At 40.4% G+C, this 12,080-nt stretch overlaps 1 long non-coding RNA gene across 2 annotated transcripts in view; it reads left to right on the top strand.

Moving 5' to 3' along the window:
- The window catches only part of LOC133493770 (uncharacterized), a 46,216-nt gene that overhangs the window by 33,739 nt on the left and 397 nt on the right, over nucleotides 1-12,080 (top strand). The window contains exons 2-3 of one of the 2 annotated variants that reach the window (XR_009793149.1): nucleotides 1,277-1,376; nucleotides 11,710-11,866. This is a non-coding gene — a long non-coding RNA (uncharacterized LOC133493770). Of the gene's footprint in view, nucleotides 1-1,276; nucleotides 1,377-11,709; nucleotides 11,879-12,080 lie in introns of both variants that reach the window. The other variant, XR_009793148.1, reaches the window with a different exon arrangement.

Genomic DNA, 12,080 nt, shown 5'->3' with positions numbered 1-12,080 from the left:
TTTTTCATTAATAACGTATGAAATTCATTACTTTCACGACACTGAACCTTTAAATTAGACTATTTAAGCAATCTCCATGTATATTAACTAGAAATAGTTTATTTTCATTAATAAACCTAATAAATCTCGCCCAACCTTATTATAGAGAGAGAGAGAGAGAGAAAGTCCCTAACAGAAGCCTTAATTGACATTCAGTGCTTGAAAAGATACATTTACAATTTAAAAACGGCATGTGCTCTGTTGAATTTCCACATTAAAAGGCCCCTTCATAAGAACATGCGAGCAGGGACAGATGCGAAGTTCCTCTGCCGGGCAAAGTGTCCCGACAGTTTGGTGTTAACCGAGGTCAAATATTCACTCTTTTGCGGGTATTTCCTCTTCACTTGGGGAGGACGCAACCACCGTGAGTCTCTTGACGTTAGTGACAAACAATGATGGCAACTGATGAGGACTTGAATTTAGTTGCTATTGATTGGGTTCTGTCTTAATTTTAAAGGTGGGGTCTGAGTTGATTCAAGGTGGGGGCGGGGGGTTGGGATGATGTATGTAATTATCAAATTAAGTCAAATTCACTGTAATGGATTTACACATCATTGTTGGATATTGTGACTTTCCAATCTACATTCTCAACAAGTCCCTTTGACACCTCTGTGGACTGACCCGTTTATTACGCATGATGTCCTTTTTGGGTTCTACAAAGCAGGTGATTGATGATAAGATGGCCTTTTATGGTGGAAGGGGGGGAGCTTGTGAATGGTTTATTGCTTTGCTAACGGCTGCTTAGACGTGTGAAACTGGTGGGCCAAACTCATTTGTATTAAAAAGAAAAAAAAATTAAAAAAAATAACGGAGGGGAAGGACAAATGGGAAGTGAAATACACACCTTGCAGAATTTTCCTCATGCTCCAGTTATTTGTAAATTTATCAATACATTTGGATTGTGCTGCCGGGGTTTGAAACAAAGTATTGACTGCACTGTCAATTATTTTCTTCTGTTATGCTTTTTTTTTTTTTTTAATTCGATGACATGCACAACCTTTCTGAAAGGAAAACTTCGGTTAATTACATTTTGCATTAATTATCATCTTGACATTTGTGCCAAGTTATGGGGGGAATTATACATTCTTTAAGCATTTCACTGAGCTAACCTCTCTCCGCAGGGAAATAAAACAAACAGACAACATCATCCCGGCAGGAATCTGGGCCAGGAATGGCATGCTGGAGTCTTTTTTTGCCTGTTTGTAGTGATTGATTAGATCCCTGTGGACTTTTGCAGGATTTTTGGAGAGCATTCACATGGATTGCTTCCTCATGGCCGCCTCCTCTGACTCCACCTTCCATTTGAGGAACATCAGAGAGAAAGCAGCCACTTTCAAGTAATACAAACTTTTTTTTTTCCTTTTACGACTTTAAATCCCACAACCAGAAATAGGGGTACAATAAATGGGTGTACACCGAGTATTTTTATTTTATTCCAAAGTCAAAACAGTCCGCATTAATCGGAAAATGCTGTGATATGCAAGATGGGTCAGTTGTTTTCAATGACACACTTAAGTTTACCCTCCATTTACAAAAATTTTCATCTTACTTGAGGGCATTAAGCCATTTTCAAAAATATTGTTGAACGTACAACAGAGTATAAATTTAATTTATCCTTCAGGGATCATAATCCCTAAGTGAAGTATTTAAAGTCATGAAATGCATGATTTTTATTATGGTATTAATGAAAAAAAAAAATTGCAGCCGGTATGGACCCATGCGTTTTTTTTTTCACCACAAAACATGATTTTGACGAAATGGCTTTTTGTAACTCCCGCCATGAAAATCCTCTCGAGGGATTTGCTATCGACAAACCGGAAGTGACGTACAGGGCAGTAGCGAGCTCATGCGGGCTCGTATATTTCTATTAGTTTTACCTGCGGGAAGGGAGCTCTTTGTTCCTTCGTGTTCGCCAAAATGCTGGCTCGTTGTATTGCTGGATATTGCTCGAAGACTCAGGAGGATGGATTCTTTCTTCATATTTTTCAAAAAGACCCGGTTCGTCGTGAAAAATGGATTGCACAGATGCAAAGGACGAGAGCTCCGTGGGTTCCAAAAGACAGCTATTAAAAAAAATAATCGTTGGGGTAGGACGTGGGTTAGGGTTAATGTCCCAGTGTGACGTCACGGACAGAAGATGTAGCCGATATGGCTACCACTTGAATGTCGAGTGAGACTTCCACAACTTTACGCATGGATGATGCGCTCTCCCCTCATATTTATTTTTTTTGTATCTTTCATTACCAAATCAATTTTTGAATGTTTATAGGGATGACACTTGCCCTTTAATTTGAAACCATAAAACACACAACAGTACAGAAAACAGACAAAGTTGTACAATATATGAAACTCCAAGCAACTGCGACTTGTTACACGGTAATTACCACAAGGGGTAGAACTAAATCGTCGATGAATCGACATGTTGATTGAACCAATCCACAGCGATGATGATAATAACTTGAAGTCAATTAATCCGCAATCACGTGTTTTGGGATTAACCACACAGACGTGTGTTGCTGAAATTAACAGGTGGTGGTTTGGAGCAATAAACTAGCAGCGGTGCCTCAGGCATGTGATAAGATTTTGCGAAAAATGAGGAGAGTACCATGCTTATTTGAAAAATGTAAAGGTCTGTCCTCAAAAGCACCATGAACGCCCTTTTGAAAAGCTATGAGCTATCGCTAGCAATGAACAGCCTAAATCCTCACGTCGGCAGAGACTGAATTCACCAGATGCCCTCCTGGAACATCGAAAAATGGAGACGATATACTGCAGCATCTGCCTAAATGACAAACACGAAGAGAGCCTATGTTCGATCAATAATTTCTTTACGGAGAAAATGAATTGTTAATGTCGCCAACAACTAGTGATTCTCTCAAGCCTTCATCACGTAGATACACGGCAAGCTCTTCGGCCTCTTTCCAGTCCAGTTACAGTCAGGCACCTTAACATAAAATCTGATCTTGAAACTATTGCTACAATACGTACTGAATTAATTAAAAGTGTTCCTTCCTCCTCTCATTTTTATAAGAATTATACAATACTATTACAGGTGGTACACTAGTGAGTTGTGCAGTTGTTATGTGAATTGGATGTTAGTGTTGTACAAGTTCTGACTGAGGTATTGCTTGAAAATATTTACCCTCTTTCAGGTCAAACTACCTTTCCACGCTAGCAACACTCTTGATTTAATAACCTTCAATGCAACATGCGTATGGAATTAAATAAGTGCCACCAGGATTTCAATTTGAAATGCCACAGAAAACGGTAATCGCCACAATTCGCTGTCTGAAATTCAACCGGCTACAATTGACCCGTGGATGTTGCGCAATCCGCGTCACTGACCAATCAGAGGCCAGAGATCTGCATAATCTCAGACAACGCTGGCTGGATGGTCCAGTATAGATTCTGTTGGCGTTTTATCGCGTATTTGGGTTCTTTAACAATAGATATGGTTAAGAGGTGTCGTCACGGACTATGACGACAGGTATCCTGAAAGGGTAGTTGGTGGAGTTCAATTCGTACCATTTCCAAAACCGAAGACCCAGTACGAAAAATGTCTTTGATGGATCAAACTTTGTGTAAGACCGCATCATCAACTGAATCCATCAACCGGAACAGATATGTTTGCACGAAGGTAAGTCCTATATTTGATTTTCAATACATGCCTCATATAAATGAATTAGCAGTTCTTTGCTTGCATAATATAGCTGCGTGTGAATGATTGTCACACTTGATCTGTGTTTAGCAATATTTTGCGATGATCTGACTGCACAAACGTGTCCCATTGTTCGGGGCTAATTCGCTAAGCTAAACCGGACTCTCAGTCCTAAAAGCCTTTGACGTACACCAAGACTGAAGGAAGGATGTTTGAGGACACTAAAGTAGTGATTGTCGTACTCGGTCGGGACTTGCGTAGGTTCGAAACTAATTCAAGAATAATTATTGAGGGGAGCGCGTGACGTTACACAAAGCAAACGAGAGAAACAACTCGTAAATCAATCCTCGCCTTCTTTTCCTTCATACGGCGGTTCACAAACGGCTATACAGATACATATCCAGATTCTGCACACGAGTGTGATATGTAACACGAAAATAGGAAACGGTCAATGACGAATTCGTCTTTGGGTTATAATATATTATATTATGTGGCTTCTCGGTCTTCCTCTGACTCCGGAAAGATCTCGCGCTAATATCAATGGTTTCTCCGTCGATATGCATTGAAATACTTGAAGCCCTGCTGTTTGCTCTTCAACGATATTTCACTGTTAGCTAAGAATGCGAGTGAGAAATCAGCAGGTAAATCAGACAGTTTCGCTCTTTTTTTTTTTTATTGCTGCCCCGATATTTTTGCCAATTGTTTGTCTGACGTCAGCGCACGTGGCGTGACGTCACTTCAGGAGGCGTGGTTAAGTGCCCTGTACGGAGGGGTCAATTCGCTGTCGTCTGTGCCACCAGGCAGGGTTACTTCAGGTCAGAACCGAACACCCAGCCAATCACAGTTACGGGTTCTTAAAGCAAAGCAAATTAATTTGCATAGCGCATTTCATACGAGGTAACTCGATGTGCTTTCATGATTAAAGGCATTTGAAAACAAAGTGATAAAACATTTTAAAACGGCATAAAAACTATAGAAATGACAAACAAAATATTAAAAAAAATGACAATTCAAACTGCATAGAGTGCAAGTAATATGATCAAAAAGTGGAATATATTCTAAAAAGCATGAGGGGGGGGGAGAAGAACCTGGATATAAAAACATTCACACTTGGGGCTGACTTCATCTCTGTTGGCAACTTATTCAATTTCTTAGTCACGTGACGTCACATACTAAGAAAGCGTAACTGGATAGGCTGGCTGTTTGGTTCTGAACTAAAGTAACCCTGCCTGGTGGCACAGACGGTGAATTTCAGACAGCGAATTGTAGCCGGTTGAATTAACATTGAAAAGTTACACTGAAATACAACTCTTGAAAATTTGATTTTACACTTTACATTTCAAATTCAAATCCTGCTGGCACATATTTATTTCCATACATACGACGCTCGCCAGCTCTCACATTCCTCTCTTTAGCGGAATCACATACGCTATCCTCTGGCAGATTTATTTGGGCACAGCGGCGCCTGCTTGACGCATGTTTTTCTGGCTGCGAAAGAAGCCTCCCGTACACCCCTTAGCGCACCTCCAAACCACCTGATAGTTTGTATGATATGCAGACTGGAGTGTGCCAGAGTCTTCGCGATCTGTGTGAAGCGCACACATACAGATGTCGGCGGCGGCTCATGCTGTGTGTGGACCACTGCCAGAAATTATACTCTGAATCGAAACGGTGCGCAAAAAATGCCTACCCAGCATGCCTTGCTCCAGGTGGCTGCCAGTACAAACATACAGTATAGGGGTGGAGTGTCAGGGAAGGTATGTATGCGTTTTCTGGCTAATATAAACCTCACTAACTGCTCAGAAAATATTGGGGGAGTCACACATTGAAGCAGACTTTTTTTTTTTTTTTTTTTTTTTCCAGGCAATTATTAATGAGCAATGGCTGATGCGTGACTGATATAAAGTAAATCAAATTTTGCTAAAATAATAAAAATACAATTAAAACAGCGAACAGTGCAAGAAATATCATGTAAAAATGGAAATAAGCAGAAATTTAAAAAATACATTAAAATTGAAGTTGACATTTAAATTAAATTTAAATGTAAAATCCTGATATGCGCTGACCTCTTTGTTCCGATCAGAATCCGAGCTGATGAACGATCCACAAAACCAACTTGAATGCGTGTAAACTCATTAGTCGAGTTCGCTTTTCATATTTTATGATTATTCAAAAGAGTGAGAATTTTTGCATGTGTTGCAATTTTAATGTTGCTAAAATAATAAAAGTACAATTAAAACAGCGAACAGTGCAAGAAATATGTAAAAATGTAAATGAGCAGAAATTTAAAATTTTTAAAAATAATTAAAATGAAATAACAAATTTTAAATCGTGATATCCCCTGATCTCTTTGTTCTGGTCTGAATCCGAGCTGATGAAAGATTCACGAAACCAACTTGCGTGCACGTAAATGCATTAGTCGAGTTCGCTTTTCATATTTTATGATGATTATTCAAAAGAGTGTCAAGGATTTTTGCATACGTTGCAAATATGAACCGCGTTTACCGAAACGCCCCCTCCTCAGCACAACACAGTCGCGTTTGACCCGCGAGAGAGGGAACACTGTCGCTGTTGTCAGGTCTTAAGCCTGTGTGGGGTTGCATTTTTTTTTTATTTTTTTTTTTTTTTTTTTTTCCAGGCAATTATTAATGAGCAATGGCTGATGCGTGACTGATATAAAGTAAATCAAATTTTGCTAAAATAATAAAAATACAATTAAAACAGCGAACAGTGCAAGAAATATCATGTAAAAATGGAAATAAGCAGAAATTTAAAAAATACATTAAAATTGAAGTTGACATTTAAATTAAATTTAAATGTAAAATCCTGATATGCGCTGACCTCTTTGTTCCGATCAGAATCCGAGCTGATGAACGATCCACAAAACCAACTTGAATGCGTGTAAACTCATTAGTCGAGTTCGCTTTTCATATTTTATGATTATTCAAAAGAGTGAGAATTTTTGCATGTGTTGCAATTTTAATGTTGCTAAAATAATAAAAGTACAATTAAAACAGCGAACAGTGCAAGAAATATGTAAAAATGTAAATGAGCAGAAATTTAAAATTTTTAAAAATAATTAAAATGAAATAACAAATTTTAAATCGTGATATCCCCTGATCTCTTTGTTCTGGTCTGAATCCGAGCTGATGAAAGATTCACGAAACCAACTTGCGTGCACGTAAATGCATTAGTCGAGTTCGCTTTTCATATTTTATGATGATTATTCAAAAGAGTGTCAAGGATTTTTGCATACGTTGCAAATATGAACCGCGTTTACCGAAACGCCCCCTCCTCAGCACAACACAGTCGCGTTTGACCCGCGAGAGAGGGAACACTGTCGCTGTTGTCAGGTCTTAAGCCTGTGTGGGGTTGCATTTTTTTTTTTCTTGACAGGGAGCTGAGAGGCTCCAAAGTGGCCCGTGTTAAGGTGCGCATTGTGCGCCCGCTGCCAATTACGCGTCCCTGAGTCAGAAACAAAATGTCTGCTGTGCGAATGGGTCATAAACGAAGCAGTGTGTGGGACTCTCGCAGGACGTCTGCATCCCATAATTAACGGGACGACTGACTTGGGCACAGAGTGTGCTGACCAAGAGACTGATGGCCGTAATTTGTCAACATATATGACTTTTCACCCCATAATTTCAGGACGGTGTCAACACAGATGCACGCTCTCATTGACTCAAACGCTGTGTTTACTCGACTTTGCTGTTTTGCTCTTGACTCCGGTGTGAAGGAAAATCTAGCTCTAAATTGCAAAATCATTACTGATAACAATATGACTTCTCCAAAGTGAGGGGGAAAAGGGTCTAGAATTTGCAGCGCACATGCATCCAGACAATATAGGACATTAGCCCGAGGTTAGTATCGATTCTAATTATCGTTTCACCCTGAGCTAGAATTGCAGCTCATTTTGTAAGCCAATCGCCCTCAATTTGTTTGTTTGTTTCGGAGCGCTTGTGCTTTTTGTTTATTCATAACAGCACCGAACGCTCAGAAGAAAGCCCGACGAGTCCATTCAATATCCAATTTCACTTCCAAATCAACCTTTTGCACTCCGCCTTAATTTACCCCACAACGTTCTCCCGGTGGTTGACCGTCTGCGTGGTTCTCCGCTTAAACCCGAAACCACATTGGAGTTGATAATTCGTTGTAAAAAGGGTAGCCGAATGAACACGTTTTCTGTTCATTTTTAAAAACCATTAATGAATCATCTAAAAGAGCAGCTGCGTGCGCCTCATCTTTTCTCAAGAGGCTGACTCCATCGCAGAGTTCAAAATAAGAACAGAAGGTCTCGAGACTCCCTGAGAGTTCAGAACAAAGCGTTCGAGTACGCTGAAAATGCCCAAATTTTCCACCATTCTCATATGGTCACACTCAAATCCCATTTTCATATTTTAAAGGATGACGTCTGTGACATGCAAAGATCAGGCATCAATTAAAATTCAAAAAAATTCTTTAGACCAGGGGTGTAGAACTCATTTTTGTCGCGGGCCGCATTGTTGTTAGTTACTCGCAGAGAGCTGTTATGTGAAACTATGAAAATCTTTCACCTCATCACATTTACAGATTAAATTTATGAGCCAGTTTTGTAATCACAAATCAAGGGTAATGGGTTTTTGAACTATTGCTGTTGTTTGGCCACAGAATATTGCTTGAAATATCTCAATGCTATCATTTATGATATGACGATTTGTAACTTTAGTACAGATTTTTTTTTTTTTAAAAATCATTGAAGTTGATTCTTATTTTCCTTCGGGGGCCACATAAAATCAAGCGGTGGGCCAGATCTGTTCGCCGGGCCTTGAGTTGGACACCTGTGCTTTAGCCTACTTGATCATACAGTTTTCTTGTCTTGTTACAAATGTAAACATAATACATGTGGCACATTTAATATTTTTGTCAATGATTCATTTTAATACATTGATTATAACAATGGGAAAATTCACATCATTTATTACAGTATTAGTTGGCAGTATTTGCTTGTTCTCCTGTAAGCATACAAAACGTTTCCATTTTGATGAAGGCAATCATCTTTAATAAAAAAAATATAACTAAATTCTAAATTAAAAAAAAAAAAAACAGCTGCGGCAGCTACACATTAGCAAAATGCTAGCATAGCACTAACAGAGACAGTTAAAAAAAAAAAAAAAACTAAATCTCTTTGATCCCTTAGTAACACAGCAAAAAATAAACCAGCGCGGCGCTAACGGGGCCGGTTAAAAAAAAAAAAAATATCGGTAAAAATCTCTGAGACGTGGTAGCAACTTGCTAGCGCGGTGCTAACAGGCCCGGTTTAAAAAAAAAAAAAAAAAAAAACATACCGGTAAAAATCACTTGCTCGACACATATATTCCAACGGTCTCACGCTTACCTTTTCCGCTCGAGTGCCCCCTTGCAGCTGTTAGAAAAATTGCACCGCATAAACCGCAGGGTTGAAAGCGTGGGGGGGGGGGGGAATCGCGGTTTATAGGTCGGAAATTCCGGTATTTGGGACCTGTCGACATATCATATCGTTACATTAATGGCGCTGAAAGTGAAATGTAATACCCGCGTTTCTGCGCAGATTACCAAACTGTTCTCAAGCTTGACCCCCGGCAAACTGGAAGCACAAAATGAAGGGAAGAAAATTAAAGAGGTGACTTAATATAATTAATATATTATTACTTTGAGAAACAAAAAATTAGCCAAGCACTGTGGATATAAAAAGTCTACACACCCCTGTTCAAATGGCAGGCTTTTGTGACATAAAAACCGTTTTTTTCTGACAAATGTTTTGAAACTGTGGGTAATCTCTATCCAGCGTCTATGGAATTTCTTTGTGTGAAATGTGTATGTCAAATATTCCTTGCTACTGTACCAACCCCCCAGCGTGTGCTGTGTAAGTTGTCGTGCGTGTTCTTGGAGCACTTCTCAAACACAGCAACGCTTGTGTGTCTCTGCCTCCACAACAGCTGAGTTCTGGTAAACAAGGCGGTAGTCACGCCACAGCGGGAGCCTCCTTTACCTGCTGAGAGTCTCTGAAATGCAGGGAGCCCCCACCCTTCGCGCGCTCGCTCTCGCCCCCTCCCTTTTACCCCTCCTGCCAGCTCGACCAGCGGTGGGTCCCGGCAGCGATAAAGAAAGCACAGCTGTTCAAACAGTCGGACTGGAGGCAGCGGGGGTGGTCGGAGGACACATCAACACATTTAAATCAATGATCTGTGCACATCGACGGACCACCTGAAAATCATACAAAACAGAAAGACGAGGGCGAGCGCCTCTTTTTGCCACAAAATATTGTTTTAAACCATAGTCTGCCAAATGAAAATACGACAATACTTTGGGGGGGAAGACTATTGACATTTGACTATCTGTGTTCTTAACACGGAATTGTGTGCATATGTGGTTTTGAATGTGAAATTATCGGGGTCAAAAATGATGTTTACAGGTCGATTTTTATGGGTCGTTCAATTAGCATTTCAAAGCATTTGCGTTGGTGAAAGCGCGTAGCAACCACTCTGACGTTGGTTAGAATGTAAAACAATGACCTGAGGACAATTTATTGTTCACGGGCGACTCATTGTGTGTGGACGGTGAAGGGAGAAAAAAAGCAGACGTTGGAAGCATGATTTGGCATCATCTATATAAATTAGTTCGCTATATTCGCAGCATTGGACATGGGTGTGTAGCTCACAGCGACCCATTTACATTTAAGCAAATATGTTTAATAAAATGAAAAGTACAGAAATACCGGTTTTGAAATGTGTATGGGGGTGAGGGAGGTGGAAGCTTTGAACTGAACTCGAGTTTTATCTCTTCAAAATCTCCTGCTGTTGCACTACCCCACCTCACCGCCCCCACCGCGAGGTTACGGTACCTATTGTTTGGGACTTGTCATGCATGGCACGGCTTGAAGTTTTAGTTTCAACGCCTGGTCCCTCTGAACTTTTGTTTATAAGTTAAAGATAAATAAGGAAAGCGAACGCAATTGACCCCCAGTAAACTCAGATTTGAATAGTAAATTCAAATGGACTGTTACGACCGTAATTTCCGGTTATAAGCCTCACCCAGTACATTTGTAAAGGAAATACCATTTGGTCCAAACAGAAGCCGCATTTGAAACTGAAACGATTTGAAACTTTAGTACAAATTTATATTCAAATCATGGAACTTGATTCTCATTTTCCTTCACAGGCCACATAAAATCATGCGGCGGGCCAGATTTGGCCCTGTAAAAGCCGCAAATGCCCACATTGAAACACGAGATATTTATTTTATTTATAAGACTGTACACAGTTTTCAAAGTTTTAATACCTTAGCTTAGCTTAACATAGCAACAACACAGTAGCACGAACAGGGCTGGTTTAAAAAAAACAAAAAAAAAACATGCCATTAAAAAAAAAAAAAAAAAAAAAAAAAAACAGCCGCGGCGGCTTCACAGTAGTAAAACGGTAGCAGAGCGCTAACAGGGCTGGTTGAAAAATGTAAAAAAACATACCTAAATCACTGAGACGCGGCAGTCACTCAGCAACAACACTGTACCGTGGCGCTAATGCGGCGCTAACAGGGCCGGTTAAAAAATAAAAAAAAATCCTACCTAGATCACTGAGATGCAGCAACACGCTAGCACAGCGCTAACGCAAACTCAGCGCTAACAGGGCCGATTTAAAAAAAAACAAAAAAAAAAAAAAAAAAAAAACATACCGGTAAAAGTCACTTCCTCGGCACCTATATTCCACGGGTCTTGCTCTTACCTTTTCCGCTCGAGTCCCCCTTGCGGCTGTTGGGGGGGGGGGAAATGCACAAATTAGCCGCATCACCGCATAAAACGCAGGGTTGAAAGCGTGTGGGGGGGGGGGGGAGTTGCAGCTTACAGGCCAGAAATTACGGTATAAGCAAAACAGTCGCGGACAGAATTTTGCTGGTGTAGCTGAATATTGTCTGTCTCTTTCTGGGTGTGTCGCAATACTGAACTTGCGTCCCTTGCATATTCATAACAACGCCATGTTTTGATGGCCGCGTGTTTGCAGGATGTGCAGACACGCTTCCCTTGGACGGGACCCCATCCCTGAGGGAGGCGTTGAGGTGGGAATGCGGGCCCAGGCCCCCCCTTGGCCCCCGCTTCCTTGACCGCAAGCAGCTGGGTCCTTCTTTCGCCAGGATTGTGGAAACAAACTGACGGCAGAGGTAAACATCAAGGTGTGGAAAGAGCTTCTTTCTTTGGTGGTCTCATCAGTCAGGCAACTTCGTACCATTTTTTAAAAAAAAAAAAAAAAAAAAGAAAAATAGATTTAAATCAGCTCATGGTGAGTTCCCAATAATGCATCTCTATTGGCAAATGGCATTAAACTAGTTCCCTAATGCTGTCTTTGGTTCCAAACACAAAAATTAAACATAAACT

This window comes from Syngnathoides biaculeatus, chromosome 20, assembly GCF_019802595.1.
Source record: "Syngnathoides biaculeatus isolate LvHL_M chromosome 20, ASM1980259v1, whole genome shotgun sequence".
Lineage (NCBI taxonomy): Eukaryota > Metazoa > Chordata > Actinopteri > Syngnathiformes > Syngnathidae > Syngnathoides > Syngnathoides biaculeatus.
This window is presented reverse-complemented; position numbering and strand designations above follow the sequence as displayed.